Below are 23438 nucleotides of genomic sequence, written 5' to 3' on the forward strand. Positions count from 1 at the left end.
CATCTGTGATATCACTAACATCAATATTATCATTATATAATTTAATCTCATCAATTGCCAACCTAGACTAATACCTCTCTCTAGTCTGGTATTCATTATGACATCTGTCCAATAGTCTTTAATATCTAGGACATGCCTATAAGCACAACCAAGGTTAAGATGGTCTTTCACAAAGCTAATAGGATCATATTGGGGCCTTATAGCTTCATAATCTATTAGTTTAATTATGTTCTCAAAGGCCTTCACTAAATTTTGGGCATCAGACCTAGAGGCACCAGAATAGGATCCTACCACAATTGGAAAAGAAATGTCGGCTATCTTCTTCACATTAGAGCATAAGGTGTTAACCTCTACTATCTGTCTACATAATGCAACAAGAACAATCTTATCTTCTAGATACCTAGGGAGTCTCTTCGGGAATCCATCGAATGCACCAATCCTAATGTAGGAGAAAGATGGAAATTGAATAAAACAACATTTGAACTGGCTTACAGTAGATATAGCTTTGAAAACCTTTGCACAAAGCACCCTTGCAATTCCCGGCATAGCCCATGGTAAAGGCATCATTCACCTTAACATATTCCTCAAAGCTATTCTCCAATTGTAGATATGGATAGAATTCATACACCTTGGTATTCTCATCGAAATTTTCAATAAAAGGCAAACCAGGCCATAGATGATGTGTGGCTAAGGCATATATCAAATAGGAAGACGTAAAGAATTGTTCGAATGCCCTTTCCGAATTTAGCCATGAGGCAAGCTCATCACAGATTATCTAAGCCCAATCAATTTGTAATTCATCAACACAAATGGCTTGAACCAAGCAGAAGTGGTGCTCTATGAAATCTAGGACCTCCTCTTTTCCTTTTAATCTCAGCATAAAGCCAAGATATCCACAATTTCCCTCTTCAGATTAGTTCCAAAGAGAGTCCTCGGTATTTTGCTGTTCTTACTTCAAGGAGTCTGAAACCATGTAGTTTGTATATCTCCTCTCCTTTGAGTTTTCTTCTCATTAAACATTGATGCAGAGGAGCCAAAATCAATATCACAATACTCCTCCTTTAGTGGAATTCTGAAGGCAGACTGCAACAATTCTCTATTCACTGAAAGGAGAATAGATTGATCATGCAACAAAATCTGCTCCGTCTCCTTATTATACCTTTCGATGCATTCCTTCACTACTTGTGGAGCTTACACAGCCATGGGAAACCCGATAGCTTCAACTAATCCACTCTCCTTTAGCTTCTGTGTGATTGGATGGATGGGCTGAGTGTTCAATCTTCTACATAAATCGCCAAGATCAAAGAACTTGAGCGATGTATCAGTGTAATTCTTAAGTTCACTTTCTAGTCCAACCAAACAATAATACCCAGCTGATCTGACTGCCATTTGCTTATATTTCACGCAGAAACATCAAAGACTTAACAAGTTTGCAAAAAATAGCCCTTACGAAATGAGGAAATTCGTTTGGCTGAAATCCGATCATATAGACTCGGGAATTCAAACGTTGGTGCCACACGAATGAAATCACTCATATCCAATGGCATAACGATTGGATTTGTATTTAATTAGGTAGATCAACAACCCTGAAAGTGACATTAAGCCTACCCACAAATCCAAACAAATGAACTTACTTTAATCTCCTAGTGTAGCGAGATTATTTCGTTTCCCAACCCCCTTTATACTTAAGCTTTTTGAAAGATACTTCTTTTACTACGGTATCTGGATCAATAACATGCATTAAACTCATTGAGCATAGGAAAGGAGGCATTACCTTATCTCTCTGCAAGCCTAGCTTTACTATGGATTTCCTTCGATTCAAGAGCGCATCATGTAGGCTTCCCTTGTAGTACCTAGGAGACTTCATTTGTATCTTTTCCGCACAAGGCTTTTCCTCCACTTTATCACAATAACTTGGAGAAGCCACGATACAACGTTTCCACTTTACATATTTGAGTGAAACATTTCCTTTGTATCGAGCTCGAACTTGGACTACTACTCCATCACATGGCATTATATTAGCTTGATTAAGATCCATATCAGAAGGTTGGAAATGGGAAGAAATTATTAAGATATTATCTCCTTAGTTAAATACTTTCTATAATGGTCAACTACTTGTCTGTAGCTTGTCTTTTAGTCTAGATAGGAATGTTTCCTGTCCTGTTTCTAATTTCGTCTTCAGTCTACGTTGTTTCTTTTAGAAACAATGTCCTTGTAATTCTTTATAAGGAACACATTTGTTCCTCTGTTAATCAATCAATCATCCGGAAATCCGTTAATCTGCCAATTCTTGAATCTTGTAACATGGTATCAGATAATACTTAAATTTCTTCGGAAAAATTTATAGTTTCTTCTTGAAATTATTTGTTTAAATTTTTTCAAAAATTTTTCAGTTTATTTCTCTAAAAACCCGCATAGGGTTTTCTATCTAGAGAAATCTGAATCAGATCACAATCTCAAGCTAGGGTTTCTGAGATTGAGTTTCGAGCAGCACACGTTTATGTGTTTCAAACTTATCTGCAAATCGTGATTTCTTCCTCCAAAGCCGTGGCTTCTCCCTGTGAATGGTCGGCCTGAGTCTGCAATTGAAAGGCGTCATCCAAAACCCGTGAAAAACCCGTGTTTTTTTAGACGGCTCGTGTTTTTCTAAGATCGCAGGCAACGTTTTTAAGGGAGAAAACTCAATTTGTTTTGCAAACATCTCCTTGCCTCTGCTCTCAAACAAAAACGCCTCTATTCTAATCAAAATCAGAGTTTTTTGGACTGAAAACGCCATATTTTTCCTTTTTGACCTCCATGGCCGCTGACTGGATTTTCTACTTGAAACCCTAACTTTTGGGGTAGGAAATTTTTTTTGATTGCAAATTCACGGTGGGTTTTTCGAGAGCTCAACTGGGTTGTCATTCGTTTTTTTCTAGGTACCTTGTTTTTCATGCCTCAATTTTTCGAGCTAGCAAATCTAGAAAGCGACAACATATTCCTTTTGGGTTTTTCGAGCTCTCTTTTGGGTCACTCTCTGATTCTTCTGGGTCTTCTGTATTTTTGCCTCGAAGAACGTGCTTTCACAAATTTTCATGTTTTTCATTGAAAAACGTGTCATAGCATCTTTGACAAATATTTTGCTCGAGCATAACTCCAAATTCAATGGTCGCAATTATGGAACCTGGAAGTAGCGCATAATCAAAATCTTTGAATATCGGAACACCGATCAACTTGTTCTGGGTGTTACAAAGCATCCGACTTCTCCGGGTCCTAATCAAGGCGAAGCACCATTTTTCGCCTTCTAAATCTATTTTTGTTTTCTTGGGTTTGTTGATTTTCTCCTTTGCGTGAGATTCTGGGTTTTACCGTTTTTTCCACAAAAACAACGTTTGGCAATTGCAATCTATTTTGAGTCATAACATTCTTCTGGCAAAGCTTCTTGGTTTCAGCATTCTGTAGATCCAGGGAGGGTCTCGGTTATCCCAGAATGTTCTGACATCCGTATGTTGACCGTTAAGGTAGGGTATTAAGATATTATCTCCTTAGTTAAATACTTTCTATAATGGTCAACTACTTGTCTATAGTCTGTCTTTCAGTCTAGATAGGAATGTTTCCTATCTTGTCTTCAGTCCAAATAGGAATGTTTCCTATCCTGTCTTCAATTTTGTTTCTAATTCCGTCTTCAATCTACGTTGTTTCTTTTAGAAACAACATCCTTGTATTTCTTTATAAGGAACACATTTGTTCCTCTGTTAATTAATCAATCATCCGAAAATCTGTTAATCTGCCAATTCTTGAATCTTGTAACAAAAATATGGAATCTGTTTAGCACGTTCTGCTGGTCCCATATACTGCTGTGGTCTTGTGGACATCATTAAAATTGTATTCATTCATCCTCCCCAAGAAAGAAAGAGAGCATTGTTTACTATAAAAGAGGCCCCATTGGAAAAGGCTTATAAAAATGAGACACGAAATCTAGTAGATAAGAGCATTGCTATTTGCATTTCTATCGAAAAGCTTCCTTTGAACCTTGTTAGATCATCATATTGACAAGATAGAATGGCAGCATTTTCCGATTCACCTATTGATTGCATTAGTATTGGGTGTGAAAGGGTGCCCACCACCTTACGAGCCAAGGGAAAGTTTTTCATACAAGTATCGCTGCGAGCAACCGAGGATACGTGACCAAAAACTATTGTATCTATCCTTTCTGCTTGATGGAAAGACTGCAGAAACAGACCATCAATAATGTCATTATAGAAACCCCTACAAGAACAATGATTCTGAAAGCAATTGATTATGAAAGGCAAGTGAAGGATGCAACCATCATTGCTAATATCCTCATACAAGCCATTGATGGTGGGCCCTAAAAAATTGACCAGGTCATAAAAAATAATGCAAAAATTGTATAGCTGTTGGTTTGATGGGCAAATATTTTTGGACACCATATGTTGTCCAATCCCAAAACTTAATATTGCAAAAGACTAGCACAAAGATTGAGTGGATCAAAGAAACCTAAAAGGAGGCCGAGGATATTCAAATATTTGTGACAATTCATCATACGTCCCAAGCTATCATTCGGAACACTTCCAGCTTGCAGTTATTGACGCTTTTTTTTCTATTTCTTTTAAATTTCTTGATAATGGCATCTACTTTTTAATTTTTTTATTTGTTGAGTTTTACAGTAGGTTAGGTTGTCATGACTCAATTTTCCTCACACGGAATTTTCTTGAGACAACTTATGAAAATGTGAGCAGCGTTGAACACCAAGCTATAAAACATTGTACATGGGGGCAATCACATATACTGAGAGGCCAAGAAGCCTACGAAGTCAAAGAAATGATCATAAATGATATGCAGTTGGCTTGTGGAATATGCTTTAAGCTTATCTGAATATGATTGGGGATGAAAATACACATCAACCATATTTCAGTGAAAGTTTTTATGGCATGGCCTACATGATTGGACAATGAATGTCATTAAAGAAACCAACAAGCATGACTGGATGGAGACATTTTTACAATGGTGTGCAAAAATATCATTGATGATTGTGCCCTGATATGTCCCCTTTTGAGGACATAACGAAATTACAAGCCAACTTCATAGTAATAAAAATGACTTGTTAGTAAGCTGTATGCAAATAATTTAAAAAGGGTCATTTTAATATTATGAAGGTAAAAAAGTGGCAAAACAGGAAAAGGACAAAAGACGAGCAGGAGAAACTGAAGAGTCACTGCATTTGGCTTTAAGAGAAGGCTAGATTCATTTTGGGGATGCTTGGATACTGGTTTGGATTTCATCTTTCTTCTCTTGAAGAATTGGAATCTCGGCTTCGGCCAACTCTGAGGACCGAAACTCTCTAGCAGGAAGATAGTGGATGAAAACTCTTTGTCTGAGGGATACTTGTGCTTGAACTCTTTTCTCTTATTCTCCAATCCAACTATTATTTTTTGTAGAGCTGAGTGTTATTCTACTGAAGAATTTGATTGTCATAATTCATTTGAAAAAAATCATATTCCTGCTGGTTATTTCTACATACTGCTGAAATTTGAAATGCGACAACATATTTGGTTTCATTAATTTGGAATTTTATGATACTTTTGCTCATTAACACTGAAAGCTATTTCATGAATTAGTTGTTTATATCAGTGAAGTGAAAATCTTCAAAACATTGCAATTTATCCCAAGTCGGGGTTGCTCACAAGTTTTTCCCCAAAAAATACCAAAAATCAGTCAACACAGTCAACGATTTTTAGGCCCAAAATATCACGTTTAATTGGAATAAAATTGCATTTTAATCATAACAAAATCTCAATGAATCGTTTAAAGATGTGTGAAAATTTGCTTCCAGGAAAACCTAAACAGCACTAAATGAAAGTCTTATTTTTCTATTTAATGACATTGTGCAACCTCTGATGACACATTGTAGTTGTCGTGGGAGTCTATTGAAGACAAGGATAAAATCATTTGTTTGTTGTTTACGTGAGAGTCCATTTGCCAAACCAGTTGCTTTCAGCTTCTTGTTTGCATTTGTGGTCAGAGCAAAGTCCATCAACTCCAGACTCCAATTAAATTTTTGCCCGGTTGGGAATTAATATTTCTCAATAAATTTTTTATTTTTGTTATAGAGTAATTCTATAGTATATATTAGCTTTAAAAGTGGCAGATGTTAGCTGTAAAATTTTGTATTTTTTTTTGTTATTATATTTTATTATTTTCCTTTATTATGTAAATCCTCATCTGTTATGCAGTAAACACTTATACAGTGAGTTACTAGTTTTGCAAACATCAAGCAGAGTAAGTCATGATCATTATAATTTTACACATCAACGTCAGAAATATGTCAATATATTGTACATTTTGTAACTATGGTTAACGAATAGAGGATAATATCAGTTACATTAAATCCTTTTGCCTATAAGAGTTACAGAAATGCATTACGCCTCTAGAAAATAATTGCAGGATAAGAGAGGATTGTTAATTAGCCAGCTTAAGCTCTCATACTTCTCTTGTAAAGGGCCTGAGTTAACGCCCATAACATTTCAAGAAATCTACAAATCCATATTTTAATTTTGTCAAAACTAGAAGTGTTTAATATCCAACTCTGTGTTTGACCTTTTCTTCAAACTTTTTAAGGATGTCCTTTTAGTAAGACCTCAGGAAATGCAATTAGTAAACTTCAGAAATTTGAATTTTCTACTTATAATTTTGTAGATGTGAAAGTCTCTTCTCATGTTTCTTTTAGACCTTGTGTTCCTAGATAAAATTGACTAGTTTATCACTAAGAAGTGCTATTGTTTTTCAATTTAATTAATAGGCCTAGCACGCCATTGCATACTTTCATAATTTTGGAACTTTGTACTTAGTTTATAGGTTGACTTTGTACGAAGTCACAAACTATATTGTAATTGACATTTGACAATTGTCTCCATCTAGTTATCTTTTATGCTCTCGTGGTATTTTTTGTTCGATGAAATCAGTGATATCTATATAAAAATTTTAATGATGAAATCTACTATGTACAATCTACTAGTTAAACTCTATATTTTATTTACTGTCAATGTATCTATGATGTGGAAATGCCCCTTAATTTATATTTGTTTAAAATTACTGTTTTGCTTTAAGTTTTTACCTTTTTTTGCAAATCCATTTTTTTCCAGATTTTTTCCCAATATCTTCAAAGAATCCTACTCTTTGGGTTTGCCGATTTTTTCCCAAAACAATTCTCACTTCTATGGTTTATATTTCTGAGAAAATTGGTGCGGGGAACATGAAAAATAATATCCACTGAGATATTATTGTGGTGTGAGTTGAAGTGTACAAGCTAGAGAAAGCTATTGAGAATGACAAACTAGATCTACATATGGTTATGGAACAAGTCAAGAAACTCAAGGAGCAACTCACTCACTCTCTGAAAAGAAGAAAAGAGTTAGCTATGCAGATGAATGACAATCTATACATAGAAGAAAGAATAGAAGACCTCTGCAGAGAAAGAAGTTCAGAAGAAGCAGATGTAGCTATAGAAGATCTACTAGGAATGAATACCATTCTACAAGAAGAAGTAAGGAAATTGAAAAGAGATCAAGAAAGTCACTCAGTCAAGCTATGCGAAGTCATGGAACAAAAGAACAAAGCAGTGAATGACAAAGAAACGACAGATGAAGATAAAAGATTACTTGCATCAAGATTAGAAGAAAAGACCAATAAAATCCAACAGCTATCACAACATCAGGCAGACATGGGAAATCAGATGGACAATGCAAATCATGAAATCACCAATCCATTGACAGAAAATGACAAACTCAAGAATGATCTAAGAGCTGAAAGGGAACTCAATTAATTCCCGCCAGCCTAAGAGGGTTTTATAAGCAACAGAGAAGTGAAGTTTGATTGTTCGGAATCAAAGGATAAATTTGCAGATGAGTTATTGCAGGTCTGAATTATATTGACTGGTTTGGGAAGATAAAGTATTATTTTCTTAAGTCGATTCATTGAGCAAAGAATTGGTTTTGCCATAATCTATTCTGAAGCTAGGATTTTAATTGATGCCAAATTTATTGATTGCTGAAGAAGTATTTATGGAGATTGCCTAAATTGATAGTAGAGGCCCTTAATATATTTGTCGAGCTTTCATATTCTTGCACTGAACCTATATAAATTGTTTAATATTCATTGGTTAAATGTTTGATATTAAACTAGACAATAATATGAGATTTACTATTTGAAGAAAAAAAATGCAGAGCCTTCTATTGGTCATACATACGCTAGCGACTTCTCCTTATTTTTTATCGAAGCAGATTAATGTCCAACAATTTACTATTTCAATGGGCATCGATATAGCCAAGAAAATATGTTTTGAGCGACTTCAATTCAGACTCCAGTTGGAAATAAATGTTTGTTGAATTATTATTTGCACGAGAATTAAAATTTATGTCGGGCCCGATTCAAATGTTTGATATTTAGAGTAATTTTAATGTTGATGTGAGGGAGTACCTTGCCATAAGCATTATTCCCATGCTGGGGTGAATATATGCCAAGGAGGTTTTATAAACTATAGTTAGGAGTTGTATTAGTTGGCCAAGCCCTAATGTAGTTTGGGAATATGAGCTCGCTGTGAACTGTTATTGTTCTCCGCATAATATTTGAGCTGACAATAAACTTTAATGTGATAGTAAGTTTGCTTTGCTGACTATTCTAAATTCCGAGCATATATACAAAACAAAAGAGTTGACACTTTGATATTGACAGAGAAAGCACATTGTGGACATCATTAGACCTGCAAATGTTGTTTCTTCATAATTTATTCATGAAAGCTGAATCGACCAAGCTTCCTGCAAACATTTCATATCTCCGGTGTCAGGAGTTGGCAGTGGGAAGATGGAACTGGTATGAAAGTGCAAGAACTCTTTGCCTTCGCCATTGTTTTGTGAAAGTCTGTAATCTGCCTGGCTGTATCTCTTTCAGCCTCTGAATGACATATAAGTGAATCTTCTCTTTCCTTGTGTCATTCATTCAGCTTTTTTGGTCTGCATGTGGTTATTAGATTAAAAGCAAGTCTGAATGTGTATATCCTTAGTTTCATTCTGGTTCAATAGTGCATATATGGGCAGAGATTGGTCTGAACACTCTATTTTGGTGCATCACCTCTTTAGATTAGATTAGGTAGATTTGCTTTCATGCTCTCCTTCTCCCTTGTCCTCTCCAAGAGTAGTTAGGTGCATCCTGATAGTAAGAGGAAGCCGGCCTTCTCCGGAGACTCAACCTCACAGTTCAAGTCCCACAGCTTGGAGGTTGTTTCCATGTTTCACTAGGTTCTCCTCACGCATAGGCTTTGGACAAGGGTGCAAACCTAAGTGACAACAGGAACCAATAACAACAAGTGTTTCAACTGCACGAGAGTTATTAACATGAATTACCGTTAAGGCTAGAAATGGCACTTGTCAGAAACTTATGCAAATGGTGGATTGGGGTATGAAAGAATGGCAGTCTCCTTGTTCAGCATTTGTTACATCTGTAGATCCGCTCAAAATTTTGTGTTCATGCAATTTTTGAAGATACCAAGTCTGAAACATTCCATGATAGAAGGAACAAACAGAGGAAGTATAGCACAATAAAGACATAAACCAGCCAAATAAAAAAAGAAAAATACCATAAGCTTTATCTTCGGGCATCACTCTGTAATGGATGGTTACAAGAAAAAGCAGTGTTCGAAGAAGATTCTTGTCAGTACACAGTGGAAGTCTAAAAAGGTATTTTGGACAGAATCGTCAAATCTCAGATCGGAAGGGAAGGACTCTATCATTTTACAAATTACTTGTATGCTGGTTGTGTGTGAGTTACGGCGTAAGTCTACCAAAATCTAACTCTAGGGTATCACTGTATCGTGTTGGTCTGAAAACAATAAGGGTATTCAAGTATGCAATGTATAAGCAGAAGCAATAGGCAACAAAAACAAGAGGAAAGCTAGAGCCTGGTAGATCAGTACAACAAAAGATTAAATTTTAATTACAGAGAAAAAAAGAACGCTCAGCACGTGAACAGGAAAGAAAAGAAACAAAAGGTCTTCAGTGGAGGTAAATTAAAGAGAACAAGAAAATTTGCAACACAAAAACTCAGGAGAAACAGGCTAAATGAGAAAAAAGGAACCAATGAAGTGCAGCAGCACTGATTCAAGAAGAGACATTTGCTTAGAGACAGTAGTTTGATGGTTCTGTTTGACGAGGAGCTTTGAAAGAATGTGACCAATTACTACTTTTAGCTTGTCTGTCAGACTTGACAATTTGAAGAGGAAGCACTTTTAAGTCACAAAATCAACTCAAAAGAAGTCCGACATAACTCCTTTTCAGACCAGCTGTAGAAGATTCCGTGTACATTCTAATACATGATCCGAGGACTCCAACTGGCTTGAGCAGGGATGTAAATATATGTCCGTAGGGGAGTATGTCCAAATCAATATACCTGCATTAATCTCCATCATGAAACGTCCTTTGAGACTACAACATCAAATGGAACCATAAAGGAGATCAGCAAACAAAAGTCGGACTCATTAGCTACTGCTACTGTTAATTGAAAATCCAAGTCCAAGACAGAATCCAGTGAGTACAAGTTTTTGCAGATTTGGAAAAAACTAATCCCTGTAATCAAGATGTCTTCAGATTCAGTCCACTATTTAGAAGGCGAAATTCTGATTTGCAAAACCAACTGAGATTTGTAATCTTTTTATGATGATGCCTAATGCTGAGCATTTTGGTTAAAACTGTTTGACATTATGACTAATTACTAAATCTTTGAGAAGTTCATCAAATAGATGATGGCCATTCTGAGGTCATGCCAGTCTAGTGAAACTACTATAACAGATTTTGGTAAGAGAAATTAAAATAATGGAAAATCTGAAAAGCAATGTTTTCTCAAGGGAATTTAATGACACTTTTAATGGTGAACAAATAAGAGATTTGCAAAAAGAAACAAAAATAGGGAATGGGCTGTATATCTTTAGATTGCAATTGGAGTTCATGAAATCTCAGGATGGTCTTCTTTCCAAATTGGAAGAACTAGATTCATGTTTATCCAAAATGGATCAGTATGATAGGAGGCTTTTGAATTGGGCTTTGCAGCCCTTAATGGTTTCCTTAGTCCAGCACAGGTTGATGGAAAATCCTTGTGAAGCTGTGAGACTAATAGTTGCTTATTGTCTGAGTGAAATCATCAGAATAACACTTCTTGTTGCACCTTATAATGATAGCATCTTGAAGAAAGTTCTACAACTAATTGTGGACAGCTTATGTGGATTTCATGACATCAAGAACCCTACCTTTGGTAAGCGGACTAAGACCTTGGAACTTACAGAAAAGGCCAAATTTTATTATCATCATGTTAGATCTCAGTCATGAAAGAATGATTCTACAAATGTTTCAATGTTTCTTAAGGGAATTTAGGAACCATCCTCCAGACAATGTGAGGGCTTGTATGCAAGCTATCATGTCATTAACTTCAAAAGAGGATGATGGCATAGTAAGCAGTTACAATCAGATTTGTCGGCAATTTGGAAATGGAAGCATTATCACCTATGGCTTATGAGCTCTCAAGGGAATTGATTGAGTATAAGATTGAAAGGTTCAAGGAGCACATGACTAAAAATGAGCTAATATCAGTTGGTATCAGGTCGTAGAATCTCTAAAAATGAGCACAAACCAAATGAGAAGAGAGTAGATTTGTTTCACATGCCAGCATACTTGGGCACTCGATCACAAAAATGGGGACAAGAAGGAAGAACAGGTAGCCAAAGAAATTAAGACCAGCATTGAAGAAGATAAGAATCCAACAGTTTGGCTTTAACAAAGTAACACCAAAGCTTGCAACGAGATGGATTCAATTGTGGTTAACAGTAAGGGATACCGTACATATAAGCCTCTTGTTTGGTGATATGCAAGTTGTTGTTGATGAAACACTTTGATAAGGATGCTTTATTTCATGATGAGAACATGTTGGCTTTTCAAGATATTCTCGAGGAAGAAAATAAATCTTCCCATTATGACGAATCATTTTAAAATGATAGCATAATAGCAGATGAGGCCATGTGTTTTGAGATGGAGAAAAATTCTGAAAAAAGGGCAGCGGATAACAATATTTCTTCCAACCAAGGGCCCATCCAAACTTATATACACGAGCTAGACCATGATGATGACACTAGAGGGGCTGATTTGAATGACCAATCAGAAAGTTTATTTCTAGATGAGGAATTTGGAGCATGCAATTTGGAAGATAAATTAAAAGTCTTATGTGATATTGTGGTTGCAGCCTTAGTGCATTTTAATAATGCTCATTAAAACATTGAAAAAACTTTGGAACTTCAAATTGAGGAAAAGGAAAAGCGGATATTGAGTGGATCTAATATTGCACGCCTTCACACAACTAGAAAGGTATTGGAAAAGATGAAATCAGATTAATTGCTCAAAGATAGGGATATTCCAATCATGTTTGAATATGATAAAGAGGAGGTAGATGAGTTATTTTCAACTAAGCATAGCTCATTACTCATTATACAAAGCTGACAATCAAATTTCTATGGAAGCCACTCACAAGGACGATGGACTTACTTCTAAAACCAAGAAGGCCGTACAAATCATTGAAGGGATCATTACCCTTGGTAAAAATGAAAGTGAACTTACTATTTCCACCTCCCCCTATTCAAATGAGATACATTATGCCAAAGAAGATCACAAGGACCAGCAAGAAGTTAGACTCAACAATTCTGAATTTTACAACAGCAGTTGCATGCCTTAAGAATATCATGAGGTAAAATAATTTCCACATGAGGATGAGGATAAACCTAGTGATACTAGTTCTGAATTTTTTTGTAATAATATGTATTTATGTAAGAATTCAATTTTATTTTCTTTATATGATGAAATAGTTTTATCAGCATATCTGAATCCTAAACTCATACCCATCCTTGTACAAGACAAGCAACTTAGTTTTAATTTTTGGGAGAACCAATTTTGTCCATTGTATAATAGATTTTGAAATCCATTTTCCAATAGGTTTCCATAAAAAAAGGCAATTTTGTCGGATTTCAAAATGATGATACCAATAGTAAAGCATGCAAGCATCACTGGCACCCAAAGGCATGCAAGCACCACCTAGGTGATAGGTTGAGGAACACTCTTTCTATGTGCGTAGATTAGGTTGAGGAGCACTCATGTTACATGTGTAGTAGCATTGAATCAATAGGTCAAGGTACCCTCTCCCAACAAGAGGAGAGTTGAAAGGGAAAGAGTCTGTCATTCACCCTCTTCCAACAAAATAACAATAAATAATCACAATGATGATATGATGAGACAAATCATTCGACCAAGAAGGGCTCATGCAACTCTTTATCACTCCAACAATAATAAAAATGTAGACCCTACCAATCCAACAGTCTGCAGGTTATCTGAACAGCATTAGTAGAGCTACAGATAGGAAATAAAATTAGATTGTGAAGATCAGCATGCAACTGATGATAATGAAGAAGCTAAGGTTGGTACACCATAATGAACCCTAAATGTGGATGTAGCATAAGTTCGATTGACATAATCCTTTCACCCCAGCCCCAATTCATCCCTACATGATAATTAGCAGCTTCATCAATCTTTACCCAACAGATTGCATAATCGCCCTGGCTATTATTTTTTAACAGAAATGGATATAATATATTACAATACTAAAACAACTTGTCTGGAATGACATCAACTGGACCTACACTAAACATCTCAATGTTTTTCCATACAAAAATCCTTAGTGCATCTTATTTAAGGAAATAAGTTATAACAATCGTCTTGTTTCTACTCATATTTGCAATGGTCAGTTCAATATTCATTCCAAACTTGAGAAAATGTAGGTCAATTTTTAAGTGTTCTTTATTTCTTTCCCATTGAAAGCATGCTGACCATGTGACTTAAATATTTGACTTTGAACTATCAAGGAATGAAAGTAGAACATGGTTATCATATCATCCAAAAACCTTCAAAGGAAATTGGATGTAGGTTTGACTCACAATAGATTTTTATTGATGGAGTATGCATGACTCCACACAAACATGATATTTACATGGTTGTGGATTAATTAACCAATTTATCTTATTTTCTTCCCACAAAGAATACATATAAGGCATAGCGTGGTTGTATGGGGACAAGATAGTCAGGCTATGTGGAATTGCTCTATAGATTAATTTTTTGCAAGGCTTTCACATCGCTGTTGGGGAAGACTTTTCAAACAGCTCTGTAATAATCTAAATTTTTACATTGCCCAACATCCCAATCCAAATGGTTGGACAAAGAGAGTAAACCAAGTGCTTAAGACATCCTGAGGATTAGCAAGCACAATGGAAGACTTGTATTCCCTTGGAAGACTTTCCTTATAATAACAATTACTAGGTTTCTACTGAGATGTCACCTCATAGGACGTTGTATGGTAGACCATGCATAACTCCCTTGAATTGATACAGGCTTGTGTATCAAGCTATGACTGATCCACATACACATCCTTAAAGGGAAGTGCAATTTTTTAACCAGGAAACAGCTCAAAGAAACATAAGATCATCAAAATATTCTAAGTTACCGACTTGGATGCAGATTCCAGAAGCGGATATGGGATGCGAGGAAAATAAAAATTTGTGGATGCAGATGCAGGAGGAAGCCTATATATATATATATGCAAAAAAATGCAAGAAATATACAAAAACAAATCATTTGAATCTCAAAATCACATCTGCAACCTGAATTGGCCAAAATATTTTTTAGCTTGAATTAGTTGCCCTTTCCTTAAGAACTACACTATATAAAGCATCCTTGTCTTCATGTCTACTATTTAAGAAGATGGCCTTCAATTCAAATACATGACACTTTTGCCATGGTCTATGATATGTCATCCTGATAAATTGTATCATCAACCTTGTATTTAATATATTTTTCTTGTTGGGGTCTTGTGGTAGATTGCATGTAGATTCCAAGCCATCTTATGCCCTTGTATTTCAATTCATTGCCAAACAAGTGGATAATATCCTTTGCTTCAGTCTTTGTGATTTTTATATTTTTTGCGTGCATAAGAAAATATATTTCTTTGATGGTTACTACTGTATCATTTACGTGGGGATATTAGCCACATTTTTACTTCTTATTTAAGCCCTATGATTCTACTTTCTTATAAACTTTTTGTAGTCGAATGCATAGAAATTGAGTTGAACACATTTTTATTATTTGTTTCACTTGTATTCATAAGAAAGGATGGAAATATCAGTTCAGGACGTATTGTATCCCAAAAGATGTGGTCCCACACATTTTACCACCAGCTTATTTTCATAATTAATTGGTTCAGGACATACTGTACCCCAGAAGATGTGGTCCAACGCATTTTATCCCCAGCTTATTTTCATAATTACCGTGCACAAGCATCAAAAGGATCTTCTAATTCTAGTGCATACAAATCTTTGTCAAGATATGATGATTATTGGTTAACAAGTGAGATGTCATCACAAAAACAAAGCAAAGCCAAGTGAAACAGACCAATTACTATTAGGATTAGGTCCCATTCAGAAATCTTTTTGAAGGTTGTCTAGATTTGTGCCTTCATTAGTACTCACAAGCAATTCAATTGGTTTGGATTCCACTGGATGCGTCCAGACTCCTTGCAAGTGCTGGCTACCGGCACCTGCAGGGAATCCGAACATATCCAGAATCCCCACATATCCGCTTTCGAGTCCATATTACGATAATAGATAATCGTTTATTATTTGTTAATGGTAATCTATTTGTAATCTAGTGTAAGTATTAGAATGCTCCTAATATTTAGTTAGGTTTAGTTAGCTGTAGTTTTTTTAGCTTTCTTTCAGCTAGAATAGAATGTTTATATTCTTTACAATCATTTCCTAAGGAAACATCGTTCCATTCTTTTGTATATAATGACCTCTCGGTCTCTATTAATAACAAGAAAGTATTTTACCAATTACTTCATAATATGGTATCAAAGCCAATACTTCAACAAAAAATCGACAAATTTATAATTTCTTACGAAATTGTTTGTTCATATTTTTTGAAATTATTTCAGTCTCTTTCTCTATAAGCCACCTAGGGTTTCTGCCTTGAGACATTTGAATGCTAGTCTGCGACTCCCAATTTTTCTTTCAAGCAAGCAATCTGAGGTTATGGTATGAAATTGTGGCATGCAATCGTAGGTTTCAGGCTTTGTTTTCACGTCATCCATTAAAACGCATCCTCAGACATTTGCGTATGTTGTTGCCGACTTCTTCTAAGAAATTGCGGCACTCATGAACAAGTTTCTACTACAGTCGCATTTTTGGGGCAGCGTTCAAAAACTACGGCACAAAGGGTCATTTTCGTGGCCTTTTTTTCTACAGACGGCTCTTAGACCTCAGGCCTGCATTTTTTTCCGTTGGTGGAGTTAAATCTCCACATCTTCAGCAAGATTCAATGCCACCTCAGCCTCTAGTCGAGCCCTGCAACAAAAATCGACAAGTTCTATCCCAATCTGCCATTAATCTCTACAACTCCGACCTCCACAGATGTCGACTAGGATTTTCTTCGAAGCCCTAGTTTTTTGACATCAAAATTTTTTTTACTATATATTCTTGATGGGTTTTTCGAGAGCTCAATTGGGTTATCGTCAAATTTTTCTGGGTGCCTTGAATTTTGTGCCTCGATTTTCAAGCCAACGGATCCAAAAATCGACAACATATTCCTTCAGGGTTTTTCAAGCTCTCTTTTGGGCCACTCCAAATTTTCAGGGTCTTCCATTTTTTGCCTCGAAGAATGTGCCTTTGCTGATTTTCAAAGGTCGAAATTATGGCACTTGGAAGCAGTGGAGCATAGCAATTTTTGAATATCGGATACCGATCAAATTGTTATGGGTGTTACGAAGTGTCTGACTGCTCCTGGTACTAATCAGGATACTTGGGATCTGAATAATCAAGAGGCATTGATGCTTCTCAAATTATACGTGGCTGATGATCAGCTCTCTCAGATTCTATCTGACAAGACAACTGTCAAGATATGGACATGTCTAAAGGTCTTCATGAGACTTTTGACAAAACCAGAGCTTTCTTTTTGAAGAACACTCTGTTTTCTATTATCATGGATGAGAAAACCTCACTCCAGGCTCACCTGAATAGGATTGAGGAAATTCGTGATAAGTTGTTTATCATTGGTCACAAGATGGAGGAAGAGGATATTTTGGTTATCACTCTCCAAAGTTTGCCAAAGTCCTATGAGCATTTTATCAAGACTTTCAACATCATGTCTTCTGGTTTTAATCTGAAGTTCACTAATCTCTGCATACTTCTGCTTCAGCAAGATTGGTGGAAACAACAGTTCGGTAGCAGTTTCAGCTCCACCTCTACAGAGCAAGCCTTTGCTGCTAAATTCTTTCGAAAGGATAAAGGCAATTTTCAGCAGTCGTCTCAACAGAAGTCTTTTGCTCCAGCATTAGATGGATCCCGAAAGAAGAAAATTCAATGCAACTATTGCCACAAGTTTGGGCACATGAAGGTTGAATATCGGAAACGCTTAGCATCTCAATCCAAGCAATCAAGTTCGCAACCCAAAGCAAATAGTGTAGAGCACACTAAGCAGACAAAATCTTCTTTTTATGCCTTCATGGCTAAAACACCTTTAGATCCTTTGAAGTCATCTACTTGGTACATTAATTTAGGTGCCTCTCATCACTTCACCCACCACAAAGACCGGTTCACTGAATACCAACCTTATTCAGAATATTATTTTTGGTGGCGGAGAAGAGTACACTGTTGTCAGCAAAGGCAATATTCAGATACAGTCTGCTAGGAGGAATCTCATTTTCCTCGATGTGTATTATGTTCTAGGGATGGAACTAAATCTACTCTCAGTCAGTCAACTACTGCGACATTCTCCACAGTTAGATGTCACCTTCAGTTCACATCAATGTACCATCGTTGTACCATCGCTGATAGGGCGACTCAGTCTATTGTTGCAGTGGGTTTTGAGGATCATGGTCTTTTCCGACTTATTGATTCTGGTGATTCTCGGGACTTAGCTATGGCTACTCGGCAATCTTCTATTAGCACACTTTGGCATTAGTGATATGCGCACTTAAATGTGCATTATCTCTCACAGCTTGCTCAAGATGAGTTAGTTCTTGGATTGCTAGAGATTCAAACTCAGCAGCTTGGAGTTTGTAATGCACGCCAGGCTAGGAAGCAACATCATACACCTTTCACCAGTAGTGATTCATGGCAAGCTTCTCAAGTACTTCGGCTTGTTCATCTCGATATTTGCAGCCCTATGGCCACTCCTTTTATTCTTGGGTCCAGGTATTTTCTATTGTTTGTTGATGATTTCAGTAGAAAAATGTGGGTGTATTTCCTTAAAAAGAAATTAGATGCATTTCTTATATTTCAGAAGTTTAAACCTTTAGTTGCAAAATAGTCTCAAAAATCTATTTTTACTCTTCGATCAAACAATGAGGGGGAATTTTTTACTAATGATTTCTCTAGCTTCTTGGATACTCATGGCATCAAACGCTAGCTAACCACACCCCAAACCACAACAGAACAGTGTAGTTGAACATTGGAACAGGATAATCATCAAGATGACTCGATCCATACTCGAACACAGACATGTTCCGAAGAAGTTTTGGGAAAAAGCAGTCAACACTGCAATTTATCTTTTGAACAGATCACCCAATGGCAGTCAAAGCTAAAACTTCGAAAGAGGCTTGGTCAGAGCGCAAGCCCAAAATCAGTCACCTGAAGGTTTTTGGCTCCCTTGCTTTTGTTTGGATCCCTGATGCATCATGCACTAAGTTGGATGCCAAAAGTCAAAAACTCATTCTTGTTGGATACAGTAGTCTTCACAAAGCCTACCGCCTGTTTGATGTTGAGACATCTCATCATATCTATAGCCATGATGTAGTCTTTGATGAGCAGCGAGGACCTTTCATGCCTCTATTTCTCTTGTTCCTGATCCAGCAAAACAACCTATTAAGGCTCACGATTTGGGAGTTAGGCTTCCATTAGGTCCACCTGATGGGAGAGCTCTAGTAGCTCCTGCAACTCCAATTATACTAGTGATCCCTATACAAACACCTCCAACTTCTCTTGTAGGATCACCTCAATTTGTAGATACTTCACCTGAGTTTGATCCAGATTCTTCTGATTAAGAACCTGATCACCAAGCATCTCTTGATATTAATGTTGGTCATTCTCCTCTCCGGCCTAAGTGGTGGGCTAAGACACTTGTTGGTCTTCGTGATGATGAGCTCATTGATGGGAGAAATACTTGGAAAAAGAGAAAACCTATAGGTTTTGTTAACTTTGCTCCGATGGCCAACATTCACAGTATGTCCAAACATCGTCCGAGGCTGAAGGAATTCCAGAATGGGAATAGGCCATGACATTTGAACACCAGAGCTTGTTGAAGAATAACACCTAGGTCCTTTATGATCTTCTACGAGGGATAAGACCCATTGTCTGCAAATGGGTTTACAAAATCAAATACAAATCGGATGGTACTTTGGATAAGTACAAGAATCGTTTAGTTGCGAAGGGCTTTTCTGAACATCAAGGCATTGATTATATGGAAACCTTTGCTCATACTATAAAGATGAGCACCATCAAATTAGTCCTAGCCATGGCAGCTCAATTTCATTGGAAGGTCCATCAGATGGATGTCAAGAGCGCTTTCATGAATGGTGATCTCCATGAAGAGGTCTACATGACGCAGCCTCCTAGTTTCAAGGTTGCTGGTCAAGACCATTAGATTTTCAAATTGGTAAAAACTCTCTATGAATTGAAGCAGGCCTATTGAGCATGGTACATAAAAATTGATAAGTAACTCAGTGATCAAGGCTTCTAGAGGAGTTCTTTAGACTCAAATTTGTACATCAAGACTACTGACAGTGACATCATCCTCCTAGTCATTTATGCATATGATTTGATCATCATTGGTGGTTCAGCATCGTTGACTCAGGGAATCAAACAGAATTTATGCCAGTCTTTCGATATGACTGACCTTGGGCTCATGCATTATTGCCTAGCTGTTGAGGTTTGGCAATAGTCTTCTGGTATATTCATTTCTCAGTCCAAATATGCCAGGGCTCTATTAGACAAATTTTGTATGCAGGATTGCAAGCCTGCAACTACACCCATGGCGAAAGGTCTCAAGATATCTGCAAAGTTTGATTCTCCTTCTATTGATGATCCTACATACAGGCAACTAGTAGGCAGCCTCATCTACCTCTCTACTACTAGGCCTGACATCTGCTTCGCAGTCAACTACATCTCACGCTTTATGACAGCTCCTAAGGCTAATCATTGGATGGCAGCAAAGTGTGTGCTTCGTTATGTGAAGGGCACTTCAGAGTATGGACTTCTTTCCTCTCAAAGTTCTAATCCTAGACTCAATGGGTTCACAGATTTAGATTGGGCAAGCTCTGTTGACAATATAAAATCAACTTTTGGATATGTGTTCAGTTTGGGATCCTGTGTCCTCACATGGACCAATAAGAAGCAACAAACAGTTTCTCTGTCCTCTACAGAGGCCGAGTATAGAGTAACTGTTAAGGCAAGATGTGAAGTTGTTTGGCTTCATCGGATGCTTAGGGATATGTAGATGTCACCAATAGGATCGATTACTCTGTTTGTTGATAACGAAGTCGTTATCAAGTCAGCACGAAGTCCAATCTTCCATGAACAAACCAAGCATGTGGATGTTCACTATCACTACATACAACAGCTGGATGAAGACGGGACAATAGATTTGCAGTATGTTCCTACCACAGATCAAACTGCAGACATTCTCACCAAGCCTCTCGATCCTAATAAGTTTGTCAAATTCAGAGGACAGCTTGGTGTTGAAGATAGATTAACCATCAAGGGAGGGTATAACGATAATAGAAAATCGTCAATTATTAGTTAATGGTAATCTATTTGTAATCTAGTGTAAATATTAGAATGTTTCTAATATTTAATTAGCTTTAGTTAGCTGTAGCTTTTTTAGTTTTCTTTCAGCTAGAATAGAATGTTTCTATTCTTTACGATCGTTTCCTAATGAAACATCGTTCCATTCTTTTGTATATAATGACCTCTCGGTCTCTATTAATAACAAGCAGGTATTTTACCAATTACTTCGTAATAGTCCAGCTGATCTAGGGACAAATCAGTAACTTAGGAAATATTTATACCAAGTCTTGTAGTTTGTAAATATTTATGCCAAGTCTTGTAGTTCATAGAAGTCTTCTAATTGGAGACAAATTAGTCTTAAATTAACAGTTTGCAAGAATATAAGATCAAATTAACTGCTCATTTCAGTGGATTTTGAAACTTTGTAAAAAGTAAGCTTGGTTTTGTACAGATTTGTTTTGCCGTCCAAACTACATAAGATTCATTATATGTAATACATCTACACCTCAGAGAAACATAAGATCATCAAAATATTTATGCCAATTCTTGTAGTTTGTAGAAGTTTTCTAATTGGAGACAAATTAGTATTATATTAACAGCTTGCAAGAATATAGGATCAAATTAACTGCTATTTCAGTGGATTTTGAAACTTTGAGGAGAGTAAGCTTGGTTGTGTACAGATTCTCTTTGCCCTCCAACCTACATAAGATTCATTACATGTAATATGTCTGGTTTTAAGGAGGAACATCTGCAATCTGTCTCATACTTTATTGGTCTTCTTCATAAAGTGGGATTCATTTGGGGTAATGTAGGTCTTGGAGTGCCCAATTGCTTCAACTTTGATGATATGTAATTGATTTTTAGGTTCAGCATTGTCTGGAAGGACACACAAAAGGAAGTAGCATTTGTATCTTGGCCACTTCAGGACAAATTTAAGGGAGAAATATGTAGTACCCTACTTGGAGGCATCCGTTTTGGTACATCTGACTGACTTATAATTAGATTATACTCGTTTTAAACATCCTCAAACATTAGTGTATATGCGTATCTTGAATAAAGTAGATTGTATCTCAATGTTTCATATGGACAGAAATCCAAATATATTACATACAATTTTGTTATATTTTGCCCATGTTTTTTATATAAAAATGAAATTATAATGTTTTAGCAATAATTAATAAATGTAAATTATGATGTAATATGCAAAGACCCAAGAGATAGTTTCACATTGTCAGATCATAAGTTCAGCAAAAGAAACAAAATTGTCAAGAAACGGTATCAAAACAATGTCTTTTCTGCTTCATTCGCAAATGAGTTTCAAGTGTCAATCATACCTTACTGTGGCTGTAGAAATACACCCTCACAGGTCATCATAGGAATCCAGTTGAAAGCTATTGAAGCTATGTGAAAGAAATCAGTTTGTTCTTTTAATGAGCTGGATGCAATATAATAACTTATTTGATGATTTGTGTCCTTGAGGACCTCAAATACCTTAGTTACTGGTTTGAGTTTGAAGAACCGGTTCACTGGTACGGAAATATTTTGGAAAGGAATTTGGATTTATTTTGGTTCATTCATACAAAAACATGTAAAAATTACAAATATATATATATATATATATATATATATATGAAGCCTAGAAGAATAAGTTTAACTTAGAATGTCACATAGTATCATACAATCATATGATTTAATCATTTAAACAACAAAAACACCACAGGCATAAACTTTAAACTTGTAATTATACCATCATATTAGTGTCAGAAGCCACAAACGAGTGTTAGAAGCCAACATAAGCCATTTACATTCACTTTTTAGGGTTTAGGAACTCAAAAAATTATAAAATATGTCCAAAAAATGACTTAAATGCCGTCTGCGGGACCTAGTTCGACGTGGTTCGCTGCAAATTTGATCTGTCCGTGACCAATTTGCCCAGGTTTGTTTTCACTTGGGTCCAGTTCAAACCATGTTGCCAAGAATTGAACCCTGGTCGAATTTTTGGCAAATTGGACCCAAACCAGGTATTGGTTTGAATCCAGACCTGGTCTTGAGGCCATACCGGCAAACCAGGATAACTAAGTCAAATACTAATAAACTTCTGTTTTCAGTAGAAATGGTGGCCAAAGAAGACAGCGCTTTAATCTTCTCATGATTTTTCCTACAATTTGTTCTCCAGGGTAATCTTTGCGTTTTTCCTAGTTTTCTTGTGTTTGCAACAGATTGCCACTGACAAAGTGCCTAACTCATCTCGAGTTGATTACCATATTGTTTTATCTAGAGTGTTTTCTTGTGTTAGCTTTCAGTTTCTTGTATTGTTTCAGATTTTGTTTTGTTCATTAGATATTACAACCATCTCTAATCAGTTTCAGCACATAAACAACTCAGTTCTTGCACAATCTTGATTGTTTCCTAAGCAGACGGAGAAAAAATGGCAAGGTCAAGTGCAATAATATAAAAAATTAGTTTTGTGCAGGAATATCTAAATCGAGTATGAAGCACCGCTTGTTTCCTATGATATGATATACTA

At 36.4% G+C, this 23438-nt stretch overlaps 1 protein-coding gene across 2 annotated transcripts in view; it reads right to left on the bottom strand.

Annotated features, from left to right (window-relative positions):
- The window catches only part of RUS4 (root UVB sensitive protein (Protein of unknown function, DUF647)), an 81459-nt gene that overhangs the window by 54727 nt on the left and 3294 nt on the right, over positions 1 to 23438 (bottom strand). The gene's annotated exons all lie outside the window — the stretch shown is intronic.

The sequence above is a fragment of the Cupressus sempervirens genome, chromosome 6, assembly GCF_028749045.1.
Source record: "Cupressus sempervirens isolate cs-2001-9-10 chromosome 6, ASM2874904v1, whole genome shotgun sequence".
Taxonomy (NCBI): Eukaryota; Viridiplantae; Streptophyta; class Pinopsida; order Cupressales; family Cupressaceae; genus Cupressus; species Cupressus sempervirens.